The following is a 27598-nucleotide window of genomic DNA, read 5'->3' as shown; positions in this document are numbered from 1 at the left end:
TATTTGTGTAAAGAAGACATACAGATGGCTAACATGCACTTGAGAAGATACTCAACATCACTAATCATCAGGGAAATGCATATCAAAACCACAATGAGATATCACCTTATGCCTGTCAGAATAGCAATTATTTAAAACTTGCAACAAATAAAAAGTGTTGTTGAGAATGTGGAGAAAAGGGAACCATCTTGCACTGTTTTGGGGAATTTAATTTGGTGCAGCCACTATGGACAACAGTGTGGGGGAAAGGGGGGATGGGATGAATTGGGAGATTAGGATTGACATATATACAATATTGATACTATGTATAAAATCGATAACTAATGAGAACCTACTGTATAACACAGGGAACTCTACTCAGTCTCTGTGGTGGCCTAAATGAGAAGGAAATACAAAAGAGAGGGGATATATGTCTACGTATAGCAGATTCACTTTGCTGCACAGTAGAAACTAACACAATGCTGTAAAGAAACTATACTCCAATAAAAATTAAAACCTCAAAAAAAAGTTATATTGTTCACATATAGCATGAATATGTATACAGCAATAAGAAATCAAAATATAGTAGGAGAAAAAGTCACTCATATATCCACTCAAAAAGAAAAAAAAAGAAAGAAAGAAAAACAGAAAGAATCAAAAGGAAAAATATATAAATGAGGTCTCTGGAAAACCACCAGCACTGAATTTTTTCTAAGATTCAGCCCTGCTTTGATTCTTGCTTCATTGGCTAGTACATCTCCATGTCTGACTAGAGCTGTCTTTGTATTTCTCAAAAATTTCATAAAATATCACCCATGAATAGATCCTTTTTTTCCCCTTTCCAACCTCATCATCTAGAATGGCATACCTGTAGCATTAATCTCTAACCAAATCCGTTAAGGCTACATGTTATTCCATGTCTTTTTGACTTAGATGGAGATCCCTTTACACATTTTATCACCCACTGTGTTCACCCTTGATCTCAACCCCTATGAATTAGCCTAGGTCACAAGCTCAGTTATATTCCACTACATAAAATCTTTCACAACCCACTAAAATAACTGTTCTTCAGATCCAGGACCACCACTGTAACATACCTGCTACACTCCATATTCTACTGATCAGGCATTGTTTATTATTTTACTTGTTTAAATGTCTGTCTCTTCTTGAGCTGTTTGAGATTGGTGACCAATTCTTTATCAATCATTGGAGCCCATGCCCTTGTTTGAATGCTCCAGAGGGAGCATGTTTGCTGATGAATGGGCAACTGGATGAGTGAATGTCTTTACAAGGACTTTTACTTGTACTGAGATATGAGAATTTTAGATGTCAATTTTTTTTATGCTTTAAGGTTAACAATCATTTAATGTATTGACATTATCACTTATAAACACACAATTTGCATATACAGGGAAAAATAGGTTCTGAGGACACAACCAAATACTAGAGACAGGCGAGCAATCAGAAGAAAAGATCAACCCTAGGGGAAAAAATGGAACTGCATCCCATGCTGGTGTCTACATAAACTTGGGAAGGAGAAAGAAAGATCACATAGTATCACAATTAATGTAGAAAATAAATGTGGGTCATTCTGTCTCAATGGCAGGAACTTCTCTCATGATCCATATCTTGCGTCCCAGTCTGCCCCGTTTCATGAATGATGATCTGAAACACAACCACGGGTCTCTCCCTTCTCTTTACATCTAAGACCCTGAAGTTAACTCAAGGAACTAAAAGAACAGAGCTAAGAAACAAGCAGACTGGCATGTGTGCAATGTCAACGGCCAACTAGTTAAAAGTACACATGGAAGTAAAATACTGACTAAACCTGAACAAGTTCTTTCCAACTCACCTAACTTCATGATTTTGGATTACCTAAGTGTTGGCATCTACGAGAGTTGGGTCCAGGGAAATGAAGTATCTCAGCCCATCTTTATACTGAGTATGTATTTCCTCTCAGGATCAAGTCACTAGTGACAGTGAACTTCAAGACTCAACTATAGTTGCCCAGTGGGGCTGGCCCCACTGGGGACAGGGAAGGGACTGGAGATTGGGGGGCACATGTGTGCCCAAGCTTCAGTCCATAGCTCTCCCTCTTCTGTCAAAGGGAAGCCAGGGGAACACCGGGAGACCATCTGCTTCAAGGGCATTTCACTGACATAACTCAATATCTGTAGTTCCAAGTTCAGAATTAATACCTCAAAGCAACATTAAAAACTGAGTTTAGTATTTTGTAAGTAAGGCATACAGCTCAAATAATGATTACCATCTGAACAAAACCATTCTTATTACATACGATGTAAAATAACTAAAGCAACACTTCTAGCCATCAAAACCAGTGTAGATAGCTAGTGGGAAGCAGCTGCATAGCACAGGGAGATCAGCTCGGTGGTTTGTGACCACCTAGAGAGGTGGGACAGGGAGGGTGGGAGGGAGGGAGACGCAAGAGGGAAGAGATATGGGAACACATATATATGTATAACTGATTCACTTTGTTATAAAGCAGAAACTAACACACCATTTTAAAGCAATTATACTCTAATAAAGATGTTAAAAAACAAAAACAAAAAAAACAGTGTTGTCACACATCACATCTGGCAACTTTCCACATGTCAAACATCCAAAGAGATGACAGCTAAGTATACTTTTCAGCTGGAAACAAACTCTCCAGTGTCAACAAGTGCAATAGAATTGGCTAGGAAAACAGACCTGTGGTCACCACAAAGTTCATTTGGCATCTGGTTTCATACGGAGATAGATCTATTTAAGTCTGCCTTAGAGATGGAGTGGGTTGATCAGTGAAAAAAATGACTATGTATGTAACTGGCCACATGGAATAAAACCAGAATTTGTGCTACTACGAGTGTATTTTGTGGAAAATAGGGCCACATGGGGTATAGGGGTAGAGATCTTCAATGTGCTTAACTGCCTTTGTAAAAAGTAAATTTTTTAAAGCATGCAAGACAGAAAACTGGAATAATTGAAATTTTAAAATTTACATAAATAAAGAAATAAGAAATAACAAAAATACGTGACTCTCAGTTTTCCAGAGCTTCACACATAGCTGGGGCTCAAGTTAAATTGTTTAAGCTTCTCTGTGACATTTGAAGGAAGAATAAAAACAAGGCTAGTGTCCTGGTCAGGTGGGGTAATACCTTGCACAGGTCATTCATGTCCTTAGGCTGCAAATCTGTAACCTGACTCTCCCCCACCATGCCACCACCAGGGCTCCAGGCACCCCAGTGCTCAGGGACAGCCACAGTGCCCAGTCCTGCACAGGACAGGAAATGGGCTCTTTAACAGCCTTCAGAAGGGTGGAAAAGAGGATCCTCAGAGAAGCTCAATCCCCTGAAACAGTAACACTGTAACTATGGCTCTCATTCCTCTTTCCTCACCATTCTCCTAATATTACTTTCTCAACAAGTAGAACAATAAGCTATAAGTAGGCTGAAGTGGCAATAAAAACACTCAAAGCAAACACTAAAAAACATGATGCCTCTGAATATAGCAGATCTACCTCCACACACTTGTTTGTAATTGTTTTGCCTTGTTCAAGTTTTAAATGATAAAGCCCTAAAATGCTGAGACTCAAGTCTACTCCTAATTTGGGATGTTTTCCAAGAATCACTACCAAAAACAAACTAGTAAGAATAAAATGAAAGAGCATATTTTAAAGGGGGGGTGGGATCTGCCATCCCGCCCATCATCCTGAGCAGTCAGCTTTGCTGAAAGTCTGCAGAGCCCCAGAGGCTGTGGGGGTATCACATGGCTGCCTCAGGAAGGTTCCATCCTACAACTCCTGAAGTAACATGCAACCAGTTCTAGTCTGAGGCTTCAAAGTCTGACATTAAACCAAGACAGCTGCAGTTCTTCTTGCCACAATCACTCACTCACTCATACATCACCATATTACTAGCGTAACACTAAAATAAATTATCCCTTAAGCACTAAGGCCTAACTCTAAAAAGAAAATGGCCTTTACAAACAGGTGTGTTCAAATAAGGTATTCTGAGAGTTCCATAAAAAAACTCCTAGAATGAGCCAGTGCCCCCAAATAGTCTACATTTTAGCTAAACAGCAGTCCAAAGCCTTCTCTGTGGTACTTATATGGATTAGTTATAAGTGTGATGTCACTACTTTCAAAAGAACTACTAAAACTATTATTAAAAACATTTATAACAAACAGAAATGCCCTGCAAATTATATTATTGCACCCAGGGTATCAGAAGCTATGCACATCCAGGTTCCAAGGACTCTAGAAGACCCAGAACAGAGATCCTAAGGCCATGCCTATGGCTGTTCCAGGCAGAATTCCCAGCGCCAGGTCACAGTCATTGTCTCGATACCGCTCACGAATGATGACTTGTTTGGTAGGCTGCTGTCCGTAAAGTCCGGCATACAGGTACTGGTAGGGTACAGCATAAGCCTGCCCATTTGAAGCATATACAACTTCAGTTCCTGGCGGGTATGCACCACTGTATGGACCATAACCATAGGCATCAGGGGTTGGTGCAGCATAGGCTGTGTAAGGAGGTGGGGAGGAAGCCAAGGCAGTCTCATCATACATGACTTCACAGCCAACATGAGCTGTGTTTGTCCTGAAATCCTGAAGTGTAAATTTCCAGACCAAACAATCATCTGTGCTTTCTGCACAAAGACTGATGGTTTTCCCACCTAGGCAAACAATCTGCAGCAGACAGTCTTTCGGCTTCCCATCTGGAGGCCGAATATCCCGACATTCATGTCCCGTGTTGATGTTGATGCAGTCCACTGACATGTGGACCTTATCCTCTACACTCTACCAAGTTTGGTCATCAGGTGACCATCTGACCACAGGTCAAACCAATTCTTCCAGCGCTTCAAAATAGTACTCTGTCTCAGCAACCTACCACTCTTCACGAACGCTGTATTTTCACCTGCAAATCCTCCGGCCGCAGCCACGCACCAAAGTAGGGCAGGAGTGCAAGGACACTGCCCGGCTCCTCGGCTCCGACTGCCTCAAGCCCTAGTTGTCAATTTTTAAAATAAATTACCTTAAAGTTTTAATGAAATTCCATTAAATATCTAATGGGTATCTAATTCTGAAATTGACAAAAGTTAATATGCATAATCAATAAATTTTCTTATAAAGTACTTAATAAAGATAAACAAAATTGTGCAAATGTAGAATATTTACAAATATGTATGAAACAGAATATTAAAATACACGAGAATATTTATTCTCCCTTTTAATTAAGCCAATGACATTTTTTCTTTTCTTTTTCAAACAGAATTTTATTTTATAAAAGTAACTTAGAAAATAATAAAATTAAAATAATTTTTATAGAAACTCAACCTATCCTTCTGGCCATACACCTTTCATAAACATAGAAAGGCAGTGATAAATACCTTTGGGAGAAATGGGAGAAAATCTATATTAAAAATGGAGGCAGGGTGCTGCAGAAGAGATGATGAAGAACAGGAAAGTTACTTTCATGTGGAAATTATAAAATGAAAGCAGTATTTATTTTAGAATTTTAAGTACTATTATAAAAATCTCCCTAATATTAAATTTGTGGCCATTGCTACAGAACGCATCTTTTTCTTGGACAGCTTATTCCAAAGAGAACATATTAAGTGCAGTAGAATTTTCAATACAAACTGTTTGTGTTGACAAGGAGACACAAGTACGTTGGGAGTGAGGTGATAGATGGATAGAAGTTCAAAACATATTATTTTACAAAACTTACAATCTTTCCCTGATACATCTGTCATGAAAATAAGAATTAATAAATTATTTATTTATACCTTTTTAAGGACTTCACTTAAAATAAAATGTTCCTAGTTGGTTCTTGATATCTGGTCTATCTGGAAAGCACTGATCTAATAAGTAGTTGTCCATTTGTCCTTCAAAATCTAGCTGAAATTTTACTTTTTTACAAAATCTTTATCTTTCACCTACTAAACAGTGTGTTAAATTGAGGAAGGTTTCTAGGTAGATCCAATTTTGTGTTTCCAACATACAAAGCTATTCTTAGTATATAGTTGAGGAAAAAGTGAAAATATTTATTAGTATTTGAATCTAACAGTACAGAACAGGCAAACCAACTAAATATTCTAATTATCCAGAAATATTTGTAATTAAGTGTTTATCTTTTTTTCTGTGCTGAATTAGTATAGCATTATTGAATGGTTTTCCTGTCAACAGATATATAGGTGATAGATAGATAGATAGATAGATGATAGATAGATAATAGATAAAGAGAGATAGGTGACAGAGAGAGAGAGAGAGAGGGAGAAAATCTGATAAAATCTGTACAAATACAATTATACAGAACACATAGCCTTAGTTTTGAGAAGAATGTTACTCTAGTTGACGTTTTTTAATGGCACATGAATCAGGACAAACAGAAGGGAGGAAGGCACCTAGGGCACAAATATTAAGGAAGTCCTCATCAGGGTGGTACAAGTGTGGGGTCAGCCCCTGAAAATGAGTGCAACCTTAAATTTTGCCCCCTAAGTACCTCACTCATATCACTCTGGTCTCTGCAATTGCCCAGTTTTGGAATTACCTCACTGCCTTATCAGCTTTCTTCCAAATTTCCAGTGCCTCCCATGATGCCTAGCTTCTGAGATGTCCTCCTGCACTAGAGCACTGAACCCCAATCATATTTAGGAGTTTTTCTGTCCTATTTCCTTATCAAAGCTCTAGTTGTTTCTGCACTGTTCATGTGGAGAATGCTGTCACATAGACAAATTTATAAATAGCTGTTTCATTTTTGAGATAAAAAGACTGAAAAAAATTCATCTAAGCTCCCCAGACAGTACTTGAATTTTATAGAAAAATGCCTGCATACTAAGGAATGCATTTTTTAGTATCCTCAATGCTCACTTCCACCTCAGTGCATCTGCTGGTGTGATCTGATCCCACGGTCCATCTACAGCCTCCAGTTGAGAATTGCCTCCTGGGGAGGATTCTTCTTCACATGTCTACAGGGAACTGCCACTCACATTGCTGTCCACAGTAGACCCTGTGCTTTTTAGTTTGTTACATACACTTTAATTTCTTATTTATTGTGGTTTTTCAATTGTCTTATATGCATTGGTTTTATCAACCTGATTGTATTTTAATTTCTTTACAGTCAGGTTTTTTCACATTCAGACTTTTGTTTTATAAATCATGAATCTTTAATTCTCTGACATCAAAACAGACTATAATAGAGGAGCTGAAGTTATAGATTTGGGGGCCGGGATTCTCACTTGCATCACTAAAATTAATTCACATTTGCAAACTCACCATACCTCTGCTTAAAGCAAGCCCTGCCAGCATGTCTTTCCCTACGCTTTACCACTGCCTTTTAATTGGTAACTAAAGAATCCAATTGTCATTTCTCCAAATGAAGGGAATATATTCTGTTTTTAAAAATGACTAAGCAACCTCTAGGCTGAAATCCAACTACACAGTGTGTATGGGTTTGGTAGCATTACACCAGATTTTCTTGTTAAAACCTTTACACAACAGTAATCCATCACTAAGTAAGATGTTCAATGACTTTAGAAGTGGAGGTTAAGAGACATTATAATCAAATAATCTTTCTTCTAAAACAGTTTAACCCTCCTTGTCAATAGAAATAATGGTAACATACTTTTAGCCTGGGACTCACCAACTCTAAACAACATTATTGGAGATGATACATGGTTTGTTTGTTTCTTTGCTTATTTGTGAAACTTCAGTTAAAAACTAAATTATATAGTAATAGATAAAGAAATAATTTAATTCAACTTTTGCTGATGTAAAGATGGAACAAAAAACAAGGAGAGAAACAGAAATGGTGATTCTTTTTCAAGTAAATATTAATAAAAAAATTATTGTGCGTGTTTTAAAGCATGGGGTTTGGAGATGGAAATATTTAGTATTGATATTGTTTTAACTTTCATAATGGATAATTTTGAACATATGCATAAATAGTTTTGTATGAAAAATTCCCATCTACCTACCACCTGAATTCAGCTACCATCAACCTTGGCCAGTCCTAGCCTAGCCTCACCCCCTTCCAACATTCCTCCTTCAAATTTTTTGAATGTATCTGAGAAATCTTATCATTTCATATGTTAATATTTCAGTATGTAATTTCAAAAATGAGAACTCATTAACTTAACCAAAATATCAGTATTAGATTTAAAATGTAAAATAATTTATTATCATCAAATATCCAGTCAACATGGATATTTCCAATTATCCATTAATAAGAAATTGATTTTAGGCCTTATTTTTCCTCTTACTTCTGTATGGCTTCATTCTTCTTATCTGTAAAATGAGGTTAAAAGCCCCACCTGAAAGGGGAGTTGAGGATTAAATGAGGTAAGATATATATATATATATTCATTTTAATAAGATATTTTTTATAATACAATTTTAGATTTTGGGAATATGCATTAAATCTAAGTCATCAAAAAGTCATAAAGGGCAAATATAAAAGTAAAATTGAGACTGGAAAAACTGTAAATCACACTTTGACCATCTTTGGATTCCTCTCTTTGTGTTCTCTCTTCTCCCTCTATCTAGACCCATTGCTCTCACTTCTTCCTCACTCATATTTACCTATTTGTGTCCCCCCAAAAAATGACTATTACCTGTTTGTCACTTGGAAATGATAAGCAAAACCACACTATGGTGTTGAAGTTATTGACTGAAAAAAGAAAAAGAGTGGCAATGTATAAATTTTCTCACATACTTTAGAGCACAACTTTGAACCTATGGGCCATTTCTAAGCAGAGGACATTTCTCTCTGCATCTGAATCCATAGAAGTGACAGCTAACTCCAACTATATATTTATAAAAAGTAGCTAGTCTCCCTTAATATAGATAGATTTCATTAAGATTTACCCTAATCACATGTCACTCATAAGAAAAGAGAGGGTCAATTTCCTCCCTATTTTAACTCTTCACTAATCCACTGTTTTTTCCCTATTTTGATAGTATTTCAAATGAAATATGGGAAGGAGAAGTGTAAAACAGTTGAAGCTAAATTCCAAATACATTTTTAATGATAATTAATGCTCAATTTTTAATAACAAATGTCCAATTTTTGCCTCCTATGAGCAGTGTATGTGTGAGCCCATTTTTTTCACAGTTTCACCGACATTCTTTTAAAATTTTTCCCATTTGATATGTGAAAATAATATCTCTTGTTTTAAGTTGTGTGTCTTTGGTTAATAGTATGGTTGAGTATTTGATATTTTATTGGTTATTTCATTTGTGTCATTAATGTTTACATACTTTTTACATTTTTGTATTGGAGCATTTGTCTTTTTTATATTGAATGCTATTTTATCATACGTACACAGTACACTTTTCATTTCCCTGTTTTCCAGGTTACCAAACTGCTCTGAACTTTCTATATTTTGACTAGCATTGTGTGCCTTGAATACTAATAATCATTGGACTTGCATGGTACTTAAAAGTTGAAGATTTCAAAGTACCTTATTGTAATGAATTCCCATCACACCCCAGTGTTTCAAAGGCCTTTTAAAGGCAAGTAAAATGGAAAGTGACATTTTCCTGGATGTATGGTCAGAGAGATGGCAAATTTATGACCAGAAACAAGAATCCAGATATCAATACCAACTCCATCCTCTCTTTTTTGTTTTTTTACCTGTTACCATAGGAAATAGAAAACTACATGTATGCAGGACATCTGCAAAAACCCAACCAATTGTTTTTTGTTTTGTTTTCTTTGTTTTTGATTTTGTTTTTGTTTTGTTTTATGATCCTGTCTTCTCTATGTGAGGACCAGCAGATAAAATTTTGATATTCACAGTTATCACTCTATGACCCTGTCAGGTGCTGGTGAACATTCCAACAAGTACACCTAAGCATTTGCTGGATGTCCAGACTGTGTTCTGAGAGATGAAAGAAAAGGAAAGGAAAGCTCTTTTACTAGCTGTGGAAGGCTGCATTAGTGGAATATGCCTTCTAAGAGGATGCCTTTGCTCAAACAATTTTGGCGTTATTTTTGCAATTTCCCTCAGAAACTGTTTTGCTCCCACTGTATTTTGTTTAAACTATAATTTTGAAAAAAAGGAACAATGACAACGTGAGCATTCTACATTTCACTAAACAATTTAAAATAACAAATAGCTGTTAGTCCACTTTGTCTTGGTCCCATAATCCTCCTTACTAAGAAATTCATTTTCAAAGGGAAAACAATGCTTTTTCACTATTGATGGTATTCAAAAGAACACCATTATCAGAACCTAAAAAGCAAAGTTAAAGGAGGGTCCTTCAGGAATAGAAGCAATATTTGGACAGCAGGTGAGTCTCCGTTATTTATTATTGTGTCCTCAAGGCCAGGCTCAGTGCCTGGCATATAGCAGACACTCAAAAATTCTTACTAAGTGAATAAAACAAAAATTCAGAATTCCAGAACCATTTGATAAAACAAGAATTTCATAGTGTGACATTGACATTGAGATTACTCCTCATACTGATGGAACAAATACTCCTTTGTGCAGTTTTACAAGATTCATCAATTAAAAAATAAAATTTTATTTAGAAATTACTTGAATTATTCAAATATGTTTATAAGCATAATAAACTATTTGATAAAGAAATTAATTATATGATATATGCAAATATGTACTTTCTATTATTAATAATAGCAGAAATAATCTATTCTATGATGTAGGAAATGTGTTAGAATAATATTTTTATGACAGTTTTCCAGGAAAAACATCACCAGCAAACAGGCATGATTAATTGAAAATGATAGGATCAAAATGATCTATCAGGAAGGCTTGATAGGCAATTGAGGCTTAATATATTAGAAAATATAATGAATTATTATAAGAAAAATGGATACTGTTTATAAATTGTCAAGTAATTGTACAGTAAAAATAGTTCACTGCTTTCATATTAATTTAAGATTACCATTTGAGGATTTAGGGACAGTAAAATGTTTTTAGTTATAAAAAGGTTAATTAAGACTTTTTTTCCTGTCTTCTGTGAGTCTTACATTCTCTGAGATCTGGTAAGAACTGTTAATGCAATCTTGTGTTTGTACTTAGAGAACTTCCCTTTCAGAAATTGCCATTTGAGAATGAAATATCTGTATCTCTCTACTTCATTGACTCTCCAGCTGTTGTCAACAATTATTTGGGAGAGCACTTCTTATTTTCCTCACACTGCCTCTTAATTTATTTTTATCTTTTAACAGTTTCATAATTAACTCTATATTATGGTAAATGTCCTTAGGAAAAATGCTACAAAAATATTTTAGTGCAGAATATTTACATTACAGAGGACTTGAGATGATATGGCTCCCATAATGGGTATCCAAATTCCCTTTCATTTTTTTACTGAGTAATGGATGTTATACACTTCATTGCTAGTATTGTTCTAGGTAAAAACAAAATAATTATGTAAACTAAAACAAATTGGATGGATGAGTTTCTTTGCAGAACAAAAAGTAGGTATCCTAAAATAATTGATAATTAAATCCAGCATAAATTGCTGAAATTTTCCCAAATCAAATTCAAAAGTGATATTTGGGTTACTTAGCCCTTTAAGTCTATCAGTGAGCTCTTGTTAACACCTCCCATGTCATTATCAATTCAAGAATATCCTTTTTTATTAAAATAACATCTATTACTTAGAAAGTATTTTCATACATTTCTGGATGTTATTGGAGGTGTGATTCAGAGAAGAAACTGACTATAACATTTCAGAACTTTGTAAGTGTTAATAGCAGTTTCAAGTAGAATGAGAAGCAAAATGCCACTCTCTACTTCAATAGAGGTTGGGTGGGGAAATGGGAAATAGATTCTAAAACTAATTTGCAAAGGCACCTGAGGTTACAAAATTAGAAGTGGTTTCCACGAGCTGAATTTTTTTACACTGTCATGAAGAACAGTAGGATAGAGTCTGAAATTGTTACACTATTTGTTCCTACTCAGTGAGTTATTCTTCTTGATTTAGGGATATACATTAAACACTGCAGAAAGTCTTCTTATATAAACTAATTACAATCTTAGAAGTAGAAAAACAACTACTATAAATATTGTGCAGAGAAAACAAGTTGAAAATATGCTTCTGGATAACTCAACCAAAATAATTTCTTACAGTAATATAAATTGAATGAGAAATGCAATTAAGCATCTTTGGTATATTATGTAGTTGATGTTTAAGACACTTTTGAGAATGTAAACTTAAGTAATACTAAAATGCTTAAACATCCCCAAATTTTTGCTTCTATCTTCATTCTTAATTTCTAGGGTGACAGAATGATCCCATCCTAACATTTCACATGTTTGTATACAACACGGGGAAAATCCTTTAATTTCATGACATTATATATTATTTTTATTTACTGTATACAACTTAATATTAAAATGTTCTTTGAACAGAAGGGAAAGACTAATTAAAACAACTTCCATGGACCAATCTTAACAACTAATGGACAAACATAAACTTCAGTTGCATCTTTCTCTTCACCTCCTTAGACTTTGTGAAACATGTTCTATGCTGAATTGTGCAAGATCTTGGATTCTGACCACATATGGATTTGAACCCCACCTGTGCTACTTCCCAGCTGTGTAACATTGAAGACAGTACTTATTTCTGAACCTTTATTCCCTCTATGAGATTAATGGAATAAGAGAATAAGCTTGGGTAACAGTAGATCTTACCATATGGGGTTATTAGAATTAAGTGACATGAATGTAAAGCATTTAGCACAGTCTCTAGTGTATATTAACTGTTCATTAACTGTTAATTATCAATAGTATCATTATCACGTCTTTACAACTAAAGATGGAACAAAAGGACAAGACACCGGAGACCTGTTTGAAAGATGTATGGAAGAAAATGAAAATGAGAAAGAAGACAGGAAGGCAGGGAGAATGCCCTGGAGTAGGTGCTTAAAAATGTTGGCATGGGCATAATCAAAGACATTAACAAAACAAAGAAGAAAGCTAATATTTATTGAGCAATTGCAGTATGCCAAGAGTTTTTGAAACATTGAAACTGAGGCTCAGAAAAGTTATGTAGTTGGACTAAAGTCACATATCTAATAAATTACTGACAAGGAATTAATATTCAGATATTTTGATTCCTTTAAGCTAAGTTAAACCATTACTGGTCTCTTACATCCTGCTTATGATGTTACCATGGCGATGATTACTCTTGATGAAATATGTACATAAGACCAGAGTTAGACTATAAGAATCCTGATATTATTAGTTCCCAAAACCCATCTAGTTTACTAAACATTGAAATAGTAAAAGTTCTGATCACCCAATTCCAACATGGAGGTGAGGGGTTTTCCCCATATCAATAAGCAATGCTCAGACACCAGCTAGTTGTCTTATAATTCAGCTCAATTCTGACACTATCTACCCAGATATAATGACAGATTCCACAGGTAAAGGCTCAGTCCCACAAGACTACCTCCCCTCTCCACTTCAGACACCAGTCACAATTCCAGGTTGTCACTTGACTGGCCTGCTATAGATTGGATGTCCCAACGACCCTCACTTTGTGTTTAATTAATTTTCTAGAGCAGTTCACAGAGCTCAGAGAAATTTTTTACTTTTTAGATTATTGGTTTATTATGGAAGGATATAACTCCAGAAAGGCCAGAAGGAAAAGAGGCATATGGCAAAGTATGGAGAGAACAGAGCTTCCATGCCCTCTGAATGCTCCATTCTCTCTACATCTCCACTTGTTCATCAATCTGGAAGCTCTCCAGAGCTCTCTCTTTTGGAGTTTTATGGAGGCTTCATTACAAGCTTGGCTGATTAAATTAATGGCAATTGGGGACTGAACTCGATCTCTAGCCTGTCTCCCCTCCCAGAAGGTCAGGAGGTGGGACTGAAAGCTCCAGCTGTCTATTCATGGTTCCCTTGGCAAACAGTCTCCCATCATTACATGCCTTCCAAAAGTCCCCTTATTAAGATAAACCCAGTTGTTGTGTGTTATGAATAACAAGACATCCATTTTACATTTATGGCTCTGAAGCGATTTCAGGAAGTGATGACAAGAGACAAAATATTATGACAAAATATGCTCCCATTATTTTTATCACTCAGGAAATTTCAAGGGTTTTGGGACCTGTGATCCAGGAACTGTGGACAAAGACCAAACATATCTGAATGACCAAATATATATTTCTTATAAAACACAGTATTTAGTCATGGAACTGATGTGTCTTCTTTCTATTATTAACTTTTGCACATTTAAAGGGAAAATCAGAACTTTATGGTCTTCCCAAAAAAAAACCTTTTATTCGTCATGGTATAGTGGTGACCTTGGTCTTCTTTGAAATCACTCATGTTGACTGAAATAAAAATGCACAATGTGAGAGCTGTGAATTTAAGTTTTATTTGGAGACTTAATGAGGACTATAGCCCAGGAGACAGCCTCTAGGGGAGTGCTAAGAAACTGCTCCACAGAGGTAGGGGAACATCCTGGATATATATATATATATATATATATTTTTTTTTTTCAAGTAAGAAATACATGTTATCAAGCATACATCTTGGTAAAATGTTATTGTTAGTCATGTGGATCAGATATCTCAGTTAATGATTTTAGTGCTTATCTATATATTAAAAGATGCAAGAATCTGAGGGTCATTGAAATTCTTCCATTTTATCTGTCTAGGGTCCCATGTATCCAAAATACAGCATGCTTCATCCTAAATTCATTTTAGGGTATACTTGTAGGTCAACAGCTGCAGTGGTTAAAGACTTGATCCATGTAATAGCTGGTAACTTTCTTTGTTTACACTCATTTGACATTTATTCAAGTATTGCTGTGTAACATTATGCATAGTGTTTCTTCTATTCTTACTTCATGAATTTAATATATGAATCATCTTTTTAAAGAGATCTATACATTTTTATATATGCATCATCTATACAAGTAGTGTATAAGCCAACAAACTAAATATTTTGATATTCTCACAAATCCTAGCTCAGAATTGAATAGCAATCTTTGAATAGGAGTTTAAGCCACTGAACATGGAGAAAGCATACCCATGTCAAATGACATATTATTGAAAAGACATGATGAATATGATTGTGATGGAATGATATATTGTTCAGGAAAAAAAAAAGCAAACAGAATAGAAATGCATGAAGAGACTCTTAATTGTACTCTGATCTTAAATCTACCTTGTACAACTATTAAAGAAGTCTGCTCTTCGAGGCCACGGGCAAAAATCCAATTACTTACAACAACATTACATACATTCCTAGAACCTGAAATTCTTACATGATTGCAATAATATGGACCAAGAGCCTTAAGTACACCTACAAGCCTTGACTCACTATTCTAATTCTAGGAATATATGCAAAGAGAAGACTAACCAGAGTTTAAACACAAATATTCTCTTTGAAGAATTAGAGTAACTGATACTTGGAAATTGCCTTTAAGTCCAAAAATAAGAGCTCCTTCAATGATGTCATGGTTATCTGTTCAATGGAGTATTACACATTCTTTAAAAACTACTTATACGAAGGGTATTTAATGCCATTGGGGAAAAGAGAAAAGAGAAAGATAGAAAAGTGCAAAACTTATCTTTGTTACTTATAATTAAATAGAGCAATATATTTAAAATATAGGTATATCAAAATATTATCTTTTTATTTTCTCTAAAAAGAAAATATTTTAATTTTTATAAATTGTTTTACAACATCATTATGATGAAGTTAAATAACTTTAAAGACTAACACAATTAAAATTTTATTATCTATTTAGTAACATCAATTTTATAATTTATTATAAAATTATGTTTATTGATAATATGTAGCTACTAATATAAATTTATAAGTGGATATTCCAATACATAGTTAAACTGAGAAAGTTAACCATCAACCTTATTCTACTAGTTTTACTAGTTTTTATAGTGACCAGACTATCATATACTTGAAACGTGTATTGTATATAAGGACAGCTAAGTTATTTTTAAGTTTTTTTATAATTTTTCTCCAATTCTGAGATAAAATATATTGGGTATAGAAAAATTTATGGATTCAAATACTCTGACCCATTTAGAACATCCATATAAAGTTGCAAGACAAATGGCATATTTACAATCAGAGTTTGCTGCTTGGATGTGGATGGGTAAGTCACAGAGGATCCTTTTAAAGGAAAATAATAGCTTTAAAATAAAACTTCTCATGCTTTATGATCACTCCCTTGAAGAGTTCATTTACTTTTCTGGTTTCAACCATTATGTCTATGCCTTACAGCTCCCAAATCTGTATTTCCAACTATGCTTACTCACCCAAGTTCCAGATCCATATTTCATACACAGTTCCACTTAGATATCTAACAGTCACCACAAACTCGAAATAACCCACCATAACTCTCTCAACCGAATAAACATGTTCTATTTTCTAACTTTCGGATGTTGTTAATAGCATCAAAATGTGTCTAGTGTACACATTTGTGGTACAAAATGTGTACCACACCCTCTCTTTTCTCTCAGCATTAACAACTTGATGGTTTCTAAATTCCTCTGGGCTCTTTGCCTACTGAGTTAGCTCAATCAGCATGTTCTGTTGACTCTTTCTTTTCCTAATTCTCCCTAGTTTTCTATTGCAATCCTTGCACTCTAATCAATCCCTCATCACGTCATACCTGGAGACCTGCAGTCATCTTTTTCTTGGACATCTTTAAGTACACTAGAGGTGTTATAGCTGGCTTTTAATCAATCACACTGTCTCACCCATGAGTTATAGTTAATTTAAAATGACAAGACTTAGGAATTAGAATGTTTTTATTCAAATTCAGTCTGTAAATATCAAAATACATTCATTCTAAAATGTCTTTGATATAATATATTGGATACACACTGAGAAAATTCAAACATTATAGAAAAAGTAAAAATATTATTTCACCTTTTAACAAATTTTCATCCAGGATCTAAGAGTTTCTTAGTCTTCTCTACCATGTTAAGCAGGGTAGAGAAAAAAATCATTTCAAGGATGCAACTAAAATGATGTATTAGAAAATAGACTATAGGAAAACATAAGATTAGCAATCCACATGGTGGTCAGGGTGAGTATGTGTGTGTGTGTGTGTGTGTGTGCGTGTGTGAAGCTTTAATCAACTTGAATATATGTGTAAAGTGCCTGTTTCACATGCAACACATTTTAGACTCAATACAGATGCAAAGAAGCCTAAGATAAACTTCCAAATGATTTACAATTACATTGGTGATAGGAAACTCAGACATGCTAAATAAAAGCAATAAGATGAAGTAGAACACAGACATCTATAAGTATCAAAACCTAATTTGTGTCTGCCAGTGTGTTGGAGAGCAAATTTTCAGAAAGTGGTAACCTGCATTGCATTATTTTAAACTGAGCGAAAAGAATGGGTTCCAAATGTATCCAAACCACCAAATATCTTCCTGCAAATCTTTAAACTGTTTTTAACCACCAATATAAAAATCCATTGAGGATTTCTGCAGAATAGAATGTTCTTAAGATACCAATTCTAAAATTATTTAACATTTAATGAACCCCAAATGATATGTTTACATGTAGAATACAAAGATATAATACTGTGTCAGCTATAGATAGCATTTGTTTTCTGCACTGCAACAAACATGCACCACCATATAAATTCTAAAAAAAAGAAGAAAAATGGTAAAGATACTAAAGATGATGTCTGAATTGTGCCCAGGTTGACAGTGCCCACAGGTGCTTGGTAGTTGCAATATTGAGGCCCATTAAAGGCTAAATTCTCAGGAAAAATGGGGAAATTGTTAGTAACAAAAATAGGATATCATGAGAGGGATTGAACGAAGGTGTTAGTATACTAACATCCTTTCTTTCAGATGTCAACATTTCCACCAATATTTGGACATATTCATTATAGCAGTGTTACAGTATGGATCATGAATTCCATTTTGCAAGTTATTATAGCAAAGGTTGAAAACTGAATGATCAGATAACAAGGGGCACTCCTTTTTATTAGCTAATGAATTTTATGTTTGGGATTATATATGCTGTAGAAGGAATTAAATAGATGAGGGTCCACAGCAAAGCTATTGTAAACAGAAAACACATTAGGGAGCCATTTAAGTGGGTGCACAGGAATGGTTAAAGTATTCTTAAATTTGTGTAGAACAGAGAAGCAGAGATGCAAAGACCATGTAGAGAGGCTATTTTTAAAGAATGCTTGCGTGCCGTGCACACACACAAATGGAAGTACATAGGCAGAAATACTAAAGTTGCAAATAATATTTAGTAGTTGCAAACCACCTGAAATTCTTAATATATATTCATATATATATATATGTGTGTGTGTGTATGTGTGTTCATTGTAGATATATTCATTGTATATTTTATTCATATGTATATAGAGGCATGTACAATTTATTATATTTTTAACGATGATATACTGTTTTGAAATTACAAAATAGAAATAAAGAATCTTCACCAGTAACATCACCTTTAAACAAGGCTGAGGGGGGAACATTGCTAAATTTATAAAAACAAATAAAAATCTCCTTAAAATAAGTAATTGGCTAGTAATTTAAACCAATTGTGCTAACTTATAACCACATAAAACTATATTTTTAAAGATGACCATGACTAGAACTATAGCATTTGTTTATATATTTATATTTTATTTATTAAATCAGAGATATATAGTAACAGCTAAAATTGTGATCTAAAAATCAAGCAAACTAGATTTAACATTGGGTACATTTCACCATATTTGTTCCATTTGCTTTACCTTAAATAGAAATAGTTTACATAAAAATTTATCTACTTTTAAATAAACACACTCTTTTTCTTATGTTTTTCAATGCTAGTTCATAACAAAATTGTTTTTAAGAATTTTTGATAATGCAAAGCTTAATTTTTAATTTTGTAACAAGGATTCTAATATTAATATGAACACAAAATCTTAAAACACACAATTTCAGAATTAAAAAAAATACAAATATTCTCCATTCCATTCCACAGTGATGCTCCCTGGAGCACTTATACACACACGCATGTACCCACAAACTCTCTCTCTCAAAAGCACATACAAACAACTAATTTTAAGCATAGAAACATAGACAACAAAAAGGGAAGCAGGGCTGAAATTTATTTCTAGTCTTAATTATTCCTTTGTCATTACTTTGCAGGAATAAGAAAATAAAAATCCTGGAAGGTAAAAATTAAAGGGTAAAAGTAGAATAGACATAGCACAATTAAATATAAGATAATATAGTTTATAGAAATGTGAATACTTTGATGACGGTAAGAACAATGTTTCATGTGGACACTGGGCACAGATGAATCTGGAGTCTCTAAGACTCTCCCATGAAAGAATACTAGCACCGATAATCAAATTACTGTTACTTCTGACATGTAAAATTATGAGACTTGTTTCTATTCTGGGAGGTTTTTATTACACATTGCTCAGGTTAAAACTGTTCAGAGTCCTGCAATATATGCATCTGGTAGTCTAAGGTTAATTGGATGGACAATTAATCTTTGGCCATCTGTCAAGGACACTGGATTCCTGCCAAAGAAAGGGGAGTAAACAAAATGACCATTCATGTTTCTTCATTCTCCATGATTCTATTATTCTAAAAATAAATTTCCTCAAAATGTATAAATGAAAGCTATGAAGTCTACAATCCTGATGAATTAAAATGTAAGGCAGAGGTCCAGGGGACTCTAGGGGAGTCAAGAACAAGAAGCTGCTAAAACACTAGAACACATTGTTTTTACTTTTCCTGGGCACATTAATAAAATCAACAACCCAAAGAAAAATGGAAGAGAAAATCAGATTAATTTAAACATAAGCCTGGTTCTCCATGTACATTTACATAACAAAATGAACTTAGTAACTGATTTATGCATAACAGTATACTAAACATTAAAAAGAAATGCAATTTATATGTAATTACAGGGGGTAAGGGGAGGCCGTAACCAATCAAAAAGCAATCACATGACAGTCTATGATAAAGGACCAGATTGTAGTGCAGATTCTATGAACTCAGATGTCATAGGTGAGCAGCTTCTTTATGAAATAAAATGACCAATTAAGTTAAGCAACTGTAGAATTAAACTGAATACTTAGGCAGGGAAGACCCTAATATTTGTGGGATTGGAGAAAGAGTACAAATGGTCACACTTAGCTTGCATCTTGCTTCTCTTCTTTTCCTACCTCCAGGTTTTCCTGCATTCGACAAGCATCATGCATATGGGTATGGACACCCTCAACCTATAACTGTCTCAATCCCAGCCATCAGTTTTTCCTTGGTTGTATATTAAGCCTGTGTACCCAATCTCCAGTGGAAGTTAGCTTTGGGGTTATTTGAACAGAGAATTTTTGTACTAGGCATAGTAAATTTATTCCATTCTTCTACAGCTGCAAAATGAAAATAATCTGGGAGCTCAAAGATGAATTTGCTTTCACTTACTATGAGGAGGCAGTAGACACAGTGTTCATATGAGCTTATATTAGTTAAAGTGTCTTTTGCAAGTAAAGAGGTAAGGTCTGTTTTTGAAAACACAAAGGAAAATTCAGTCATACATTCATGATACCAACAATGTCATAGTTGTAGTAAGAAATTGTTAACTCCCTAATGGATCTGTACACTTTTGTCCTCTTTCAAAGGGAAGCATTGCATTAAAAGGTTGAGAAAGAATTTTTTATATTATGTAAAAAATTTTTTTAACATCTTTATTGGAGTATAATGGCTTTACAATGGTGTGTTAGTTTCTAGTTGATAGCAAACTGAATCAGCTATACATATACATACATCCTCATATCCCCTCCCTCTTGCGTCTCGCTCCCACCCTCCCTATCCCAATCTTCTAGGTGGTCACAAAGCACCAAGCTGATCTACTTGTGCTACGTGGCTGCTTCCCAGTAGCTACCAATTTTACATTTGATAGTATATATAAGTCCATGCCACTCTCTCCCTTCATCCCAACAAACCTCCCCCCTTTCTGGGTCCTCAAGTCCATCCTCTACATCTGAATCTTTATTCATGTCCTGCCCCTAGGTTCTTCAGAACTTTTTTTTTTTTTTAGATTCCATATATATGTGTTCGCATACGGTATTTGTTTTTCTCATTCTGACATACTTCACTTTGATTCTAGGTCCATCCACCTCACTACAAATAATTCAATTTTGTTTCTTTTTATGGCTGAGTAATATTCCATTGTATATATGTGCCACATCTTCTTTATCCATTCATCTGTCGATGGACACTTAGGTTGATTCCATGTGCTGGCTATTGTAAATAGAGCTGCAATGCACATTGTGGTACATGACTCTTTTTGAATTATGGTTCTCTCAGGGTATATGTCTAGTAGTTGGATTGCTGAGTCATATAGCAGTTCTATTTTCAGTTTTTTAAGGAACTTCCATACTGTTCTCCAAAGTGGCTGCATCAACTTATATTCCCACAAACAGTGCCAGAGGGTTCCCTTTTCTCCACACCCTCTTCAGCATCTACTGTTTGTACATTTTTTGATGATGGCCATTCTGCCTGGTGTGAGGTGATACCTCATTGTAATTTTGATTTGCATTTCTCTAATGATTAGTAATGTTGAGCATTCTTTCATGTGTTTGTTGGCAAACTATATCTTCTTTGGAGAAATTGCTGTTTAGGTCTTCTGCCCATTTTTGGATTGGTTAGTTTGCTTTTTGATATTGAGCTGTATGAGCTGCTTGCAAATTTTAGAGATTAATCCTTTGTTAGTTGCTTCAATTGCAAATATTTTCTCCCATTCTGAGGGTTGTCTTTTTGTCTTGTTTATGGTTTCCTTTCCTGTGCAAAAGCTTTTAAGTTTCATTAGCTCCCATTTGTTTATTTTTGTTTTTATTACTGTTTCTCTAGGAGGTGGGTCAAAAAGGATCTTGCTGTGATTTATGTCATAGAGTGTTCTGCCTATGTTTTCCTCTAAGAGTTTTATAGTGTCTGGCCTTACATTGACCTCCTTAATCCATTTTGAGTTTATTTTTGTGTATGGTGTTAGGGAGTGTTCTAATTTCATTCTTTTACATGTAGCTGTCTGGTTTTCCCAGCACCACTTATTGAGGAGGCTGTCTTTTTTCCACTGTATATTCTTGCATCCTTTAACAAAAATAAGGTGACCATATGTGTGTGGGTTTATCTCTGGGCTTTTTATCCTGTTCCACTGATCTATATTTCTGTTTTTGTTCCAGTACCATACTCTCTTGATTGTTGTAGCTTTGTAATATAGTATGAAGTCTGGGAGCCTGATTCCTCCAGCTCCATTTTTCTTTCTCCAGACTGCTTTCGCTGTTTGGGGTCTTTTGTGTTTCCATACAAATTGTGAAATTCTTTGTTCTAGTTCTGTGAAAAATGCCATTGGTAGTTTGATAGGGATTGCACTGATTCTGTAGATTACTTTGGGTAGTAGAGTCATTTTCCGAGTGTTGATTCTTCCAATCCAAAAACATGCTATATCTCCACATCTTTTTATGTCATCTTTAATTTCTTTCATCAGTGTCTTATACTTTTTCTGCATACAGGTCTTTCGTCTCCTTAGGTGAGTTTATTCCTAGGTGTTTTATTCTTTTCTTGGCAATGGTGAATGGGAGTGTTTCCTTAATTTCTCTTCCAGATTTATCATCATTAGTGTACAGGAATGAAAGAGATTTCTGTGCATTAATTTTTATCCTGCTACTTTACCAAATTCATTGATTAGCTCTAGTAGATTTCTGGTAGCATCTTTAGGATTCTCTATGTACAGTATCATCTCATGTGGAAAGGGTAAACAAATTTACTTCTTCTTTTCCGATTTGGATTCTTTTTATTTCTTTATCTTCTCTGATTGCTGTGGCTAAATGTCCCAAACCTATGTTGAATAATAGTGGTGAGAGTGGACAACCTTGTCTTGTTCCCGATCTTAGTGGAAACGATTTCAGTTTTTCACCATTGAGAATGATGTTGGCTGTGTTTTTCTCATATATGGTCTTTATTATGTTGAGGTAAGTCCCCTCTATGCCTACTTCCTAGAGGGTTTTTATCATAAATGGATGTTGAACTATGTCAAAAGCTTTTTCTGCATCTATTGCGATGATCATACGGTTTTTCACCTTCAGTTTGTTAAAATGTTTTATCACATTATTTGATTTTTTTATATGGAAGAATCATTGCATTCCTGGGATAAATCCAACTTGATCATGGTGTATGATCCTTTTAATGTGCTGTTGCATTAAGTTTGCCGTATTTTATTGAGGATTTTTTTTCTTTTTTTTTTTTTTGCAGTACACGTGCCTCTCACCACTGTGGCCTCTCCCATCACGGAGCACAGGCTCTGGACGCCCAGGCCCAGGGGCCATGGCCCACAGGCCCAGCCGCTCCTCTGCATGTGGGACCCTCCCAGACTGGGGCACGAACCCATGTTCCCTGCATCGGCAGGTGGACTCCCAACCACTGAGCCACCAGGGAAGCCCCTGTTGAGGATTTTTGAATCTATGTTCATCAGTGATATTGGCCTCTGGTTTTCTTTCTTTGTGACATCTTTGTCTGGTTTGGCTGCCACGGTGATGGTGGCCTCATAAAATGAGTTTAGGAGTGTTCCTTCCTCTGCTATGTTTTGGAGGAGTTTGAAAAGAATAGTGTTAGCTCTTCTCTAAATGTTTGATAACATTTGTCTGCGAAGCCATCTGGTCCTGGGCTTTTGTTTGTTGGAAGATTTTTAATCACAGTCTCAATTTCAGTGCTTGTGATTGGTCTGTTTATATTTTCTATTTCTTCCTGGTTCAGTTTCAGAAGGTTGTGCTTTTCTAAGAATTTGTCCATTTCTTCCAGGTTGTCCATTTTACTGGCATGTAGTTGCTTGTAGTAATTTCCCTTGGTCCTTTCTATTTCTGCAGTGTCAGTTGTTACTTCTCCTTTTTCATTTCTAATTCTATTGATTTGAGTCTTCTCCCATTTTATTGATGAATCTGGCTAATGGTTTATCAATTTTGTTTATGTTCTCAAAGAAACAGCTTTAATTTTATTGATCTTTGCTTTCATTTCCTTCATTTCTTTTTCATTGATTTCTGATCTGATCTTTATGATTTCTTTCCTTCTGCTAACTTTGGGGTTTTTTTGTTCTTCTTTCTCTAATTGCTTTAGGTGTAAGGTTAGGTTGTTTATTTGAGTTGTTTCTTGTTTCTTGAGATAGGTTTGTACTGCTATAAACTTCCCTCTTAGAACTGCTTTTGCTGTATCCCATAGGTTTTGGGTCATCTTGTTTTCATGATCATTTGTTTCTAGGTATTTGTTGATTTCCTCTTTGGTTTCTTCAGTGACCTCTTGGTTATTAAGTAGTGTATTGTTTAGCCTCCATGTGTTTGTACATTTTACAGGTATTTTCCTGTAATGGATATCTAGTCTCATAGCGTTGTTGTTGTAAGAGATACTTGATACAATTTCAATTTTCTTTAATTTAACAAGGCTTGATTTGTGACCCAAGATATGATCTATCCTGGAGAATGTCCATGAATACTTGAGAGGAAAGTGTGTATTCTGTTTTTGGATGGAATGTCCTATAAATACCAATTAAGTCCATCTTTTTTAATGTATCATTTAAAGCTTGTGTTTCCTTATTAATTTTCATTTAGGATCATTGGTCCATTGTTGAAAGTGGGGTGTTAAATTCCCCTACTAGATTGTGTTACTGTTGACTACTCTTTTATGGCTGATAGCATTTACCTTATGTATCAATGTGTTCCTATGTGGGGTGCATAAATATTTACAATTGTTGTATCTTCTTCTTGGATTGATCCCTTGATCATTATGTAGTGTCCTTCTTTGTCTCTTGTAATAGTCTTTCTTTTAAAGTCTATTTTGTCTGATATGAGAATTGTTACTCTAGCTTCCTTTTCATTTCCATTTGCATGGAATATGTTTTTCCAACCCATCACTTTCAGTCTGTATGTGTTCCTACGTCTGAAGTGGGTCTCTTGTAGACAGCATATATAAGGGTCTTGTTTTTGTATCCATTCAGCCAGTCTTTTGTTTGGAGCATTTAATCCACTTACATTTAAGGTAGTTATCGATATGTATGTTCCTCTTACCATTTTCTTAATTGTTTCTCGTTTGTTACTGTAGGTCTTTCCCTTCTCTTGTGTTTCCTTCCTAGAGAAGTTCCTTTAGCATTTGTTGTAAAGCTGGTTTGGTGGTGCTGAATTTTCTTAGTTTTTGCTTGGGTATAAAGTTTTAATTTCTCTGTTGAATCTGATGAGATCCTTGCTGGGTAGAGTAGTATTGGTTGCAGGTTTTTCCCTTTCATCACTTTAAATATGTCCTGCCATTTCCTTCTGGCTTGCAGAGTTTCTGCTGAAAGATCAGCTGTTAGCCTTATGGGAATTCACTTGTATGGTTTTTATTGTTTTTACTTTGCTGCTTTTAATATTTTTTCTTTGTATTTAGTTATTGAAATTTTGATTAATATGTGTCTTGGTGTGTTTCTCCTTGGACTACCCTGTATGGGACTCTCTGCACTTCTTGGACTTGATTAACTATTTCCTGTCCCATATTAGGGAAGTTTTCAACTATAAACTCTTCAAATATTTTCTCAGTCCCTTTCTTTTCTCTTCTTCTTCTGGACCTGTATATTTTGTTGGTGTGTTTAATGTTGTCTAAGACTGTCCTCAATCGTTTCATTCTTTTTTCTTTATTCTGCTCTGTGGTAGTTATTTCTACTATTTTATCTTCCAGGTCACTTATCCATTCTTCTGCCTCAGTTATTCTGCTATTGATTCCTTCTAGAGAATTTTTAATTTCATTTATTGTATTGTTCATCATTGTTTCTTTGCTCTTTAATTCTTTTCGGTACTTGTTAAACGTTTCTTGTATTTTCTCCATTCTATTTCCAAGATTTTGGATCATCTCTACTATCATTATTCTGAATTCTTTTTCAGGTAAACTGCCTATTTCCTCTTCATTTGTTTGGTCTGGTGGGTTTTTACCTTGCTCCTGCTGTGCATTTCTTTGTCTTCTCATTTTGCTTAACTTACTGTGTTTGGCGTCTCCTTTTCACAAGCTGCAGGTTTGTAGTTCCTGTTGTTTTTGATGTCTGCCCCTATTAGCTAAGCTTGGTTCAGTGGGTTGTGTAGGCTTCCTGGTGGAGGGGACTAGTGCCGGTGTTCTGGTGGGTGAGGCTGGATCTTGTCTTTCTGTTGGGCAGTACCACGTCCGGTGGTGTGTTATATGGTGTCTGTGACATTATGATTTTAGGCAGCCTCTCTGCTAATGGGTCAGATTGTGTTCCTGTCTTGCTAGTTGTTTGGGATAGGGTTTCCAGCACTGTAGCTTGCTGGTCGTTGAGTGGAGCTGGGTCTTAGCATTGATATGGAGGTATCTGGGAGAGCTTTCACAATTTAATAGTATGTGGAGCCAGGAGGTCTCTGGTGGACCAGTGCCCTGAGCTCAGCTCTGTCATCTAAGAGGCACAGGTCTTACACCCAGTCAGAGCACCTAGACCCCGTCAGCCACATGGCTCAGAAGAAAAGGGAGAAGGAAAAAGAAAGAGAGAAAGAAAAAAATAACATAAAATAAAGTTATTAAAATGAAAAATAATTATAAAAAAATTAAATAATAAAAAAAGAAAGAAAGAAGTGAGCAACCAAACCAAAAACCAAATCCATCAATGATAAAAAGCACTTAAAACTATACTAAAATAAGCAGAAACAAACAAACAAAATAAAACAATAACAAAAGAAATTGACAGAGAGAACCCTAAGAGAAATGGTAAAAGCAAATGTATACAGACAATATCACACAAAGAAGCATACACATACACACTCACAAAAGGAGAAAAAGGCTGTATATATATATATATATATATATATATATATATATATATTTATTTATTTATTTATTTATATATTTTAAAAAAAGAGGAAGAGAGCAACAAAATTAACAAAGAAATCTACCAATGATAGTAAACTCTAAATAGTAAACTCTAAATACTAAACAAAGGTAAACGTAAAACTGGAAACATATTAGATGCAGAAAGCAAACCCCAAGTCTACAGTTGTTCCCAAAGTTCACTGCCTCAATCTTGGGATGATTCACTGTCTATTCAGTTATTCCAGAGATGCAGGGTACATCAAGTTGATTGTGGAGATTTAATCCATTGCTCCTTAGGCTGCTGGGAGAAATTTCCCTTTCTCTTCTTTGTTCACAATGCTCCTGGGGTTCAGCTTTGGATTTGGACCCACCTCTGTGTGTAGGTCACCTGAGGACAACTATTCCCACCCAGACAGGATGGGGTTAAAGTGGCAGCTTATTAGGTGGCTCTCACTCACTCAAGCCGGGGGAGGAAGGGGTATGAAATGTGGGGCAAGCCTGCGGTAGCAGAAGCTAGCATGATGTTGCAATAGCCTGAGGCATGTCATGTGTTCTCCTGGGGAAATTGTCCCTGGATCACAGCACCCTGGAAGTGGCGGGCTGCACAGACTCCCAGGAGGGGAGGTGTGGATAGTGACCTGTACTTGCACACAGGTCTCTTGGTGGCTGCAGCAGCAGCCTTAGCATCTCATGCCCGTCTCTCGTGTCTGCACTGATAGCCACAGCTCACTCCTATCTCTTGCGCTTGTTTAGGCAGTGCCCTGAATCCCCTCTCCTAGTGCACCTCAAAACAA

At 35.3% G+C, this 27598-nt stretch overlaps 1 protein-coding gene and 1 pseudogene across 3 annotated transcripts in view; one reads left to right on the top strand and one right to left on the bottom strand.

The window, feature by feature from the left end:
• The window catches only part of LRRTM4 (leucine rich repeat transmembrane neuronal 4), an 882815-nt gene that overhangs the window by 776672 nt on the left and 78545 nt on the right, over positions 1–27598 (top strand). The gene's annotated exons all lie outside the window — the stretch shown is intronic.
• LOC113614421 (pleckstrin homology domain-containing family B member 2 pseudogene) lies at positions 3909–4783 on the bottom strand (annotated as a pseudogene).

This window comes from Aethalodelphis obliquidens, unplaced genomic scaffold (assembly GCF_003676395.1).
Source record: "Aethalodelphis obliquidens isolate GAN/ISIS:26980383/991018 unplaced genomic scaffold, ASM367639v1 scaffold96, whole genome shotgun sequence".
NCBI lineage: Eukaryota > Metazoa > Chordata > Mammalia > Artiodactyla > Delphinidae > Aethalodelphis > Aethalodelphis obliquidens.
Note: the sequence above shows the minus strand (reverse complement) of the source record. Positions and strands in the feature narration are given on the sequence as shown.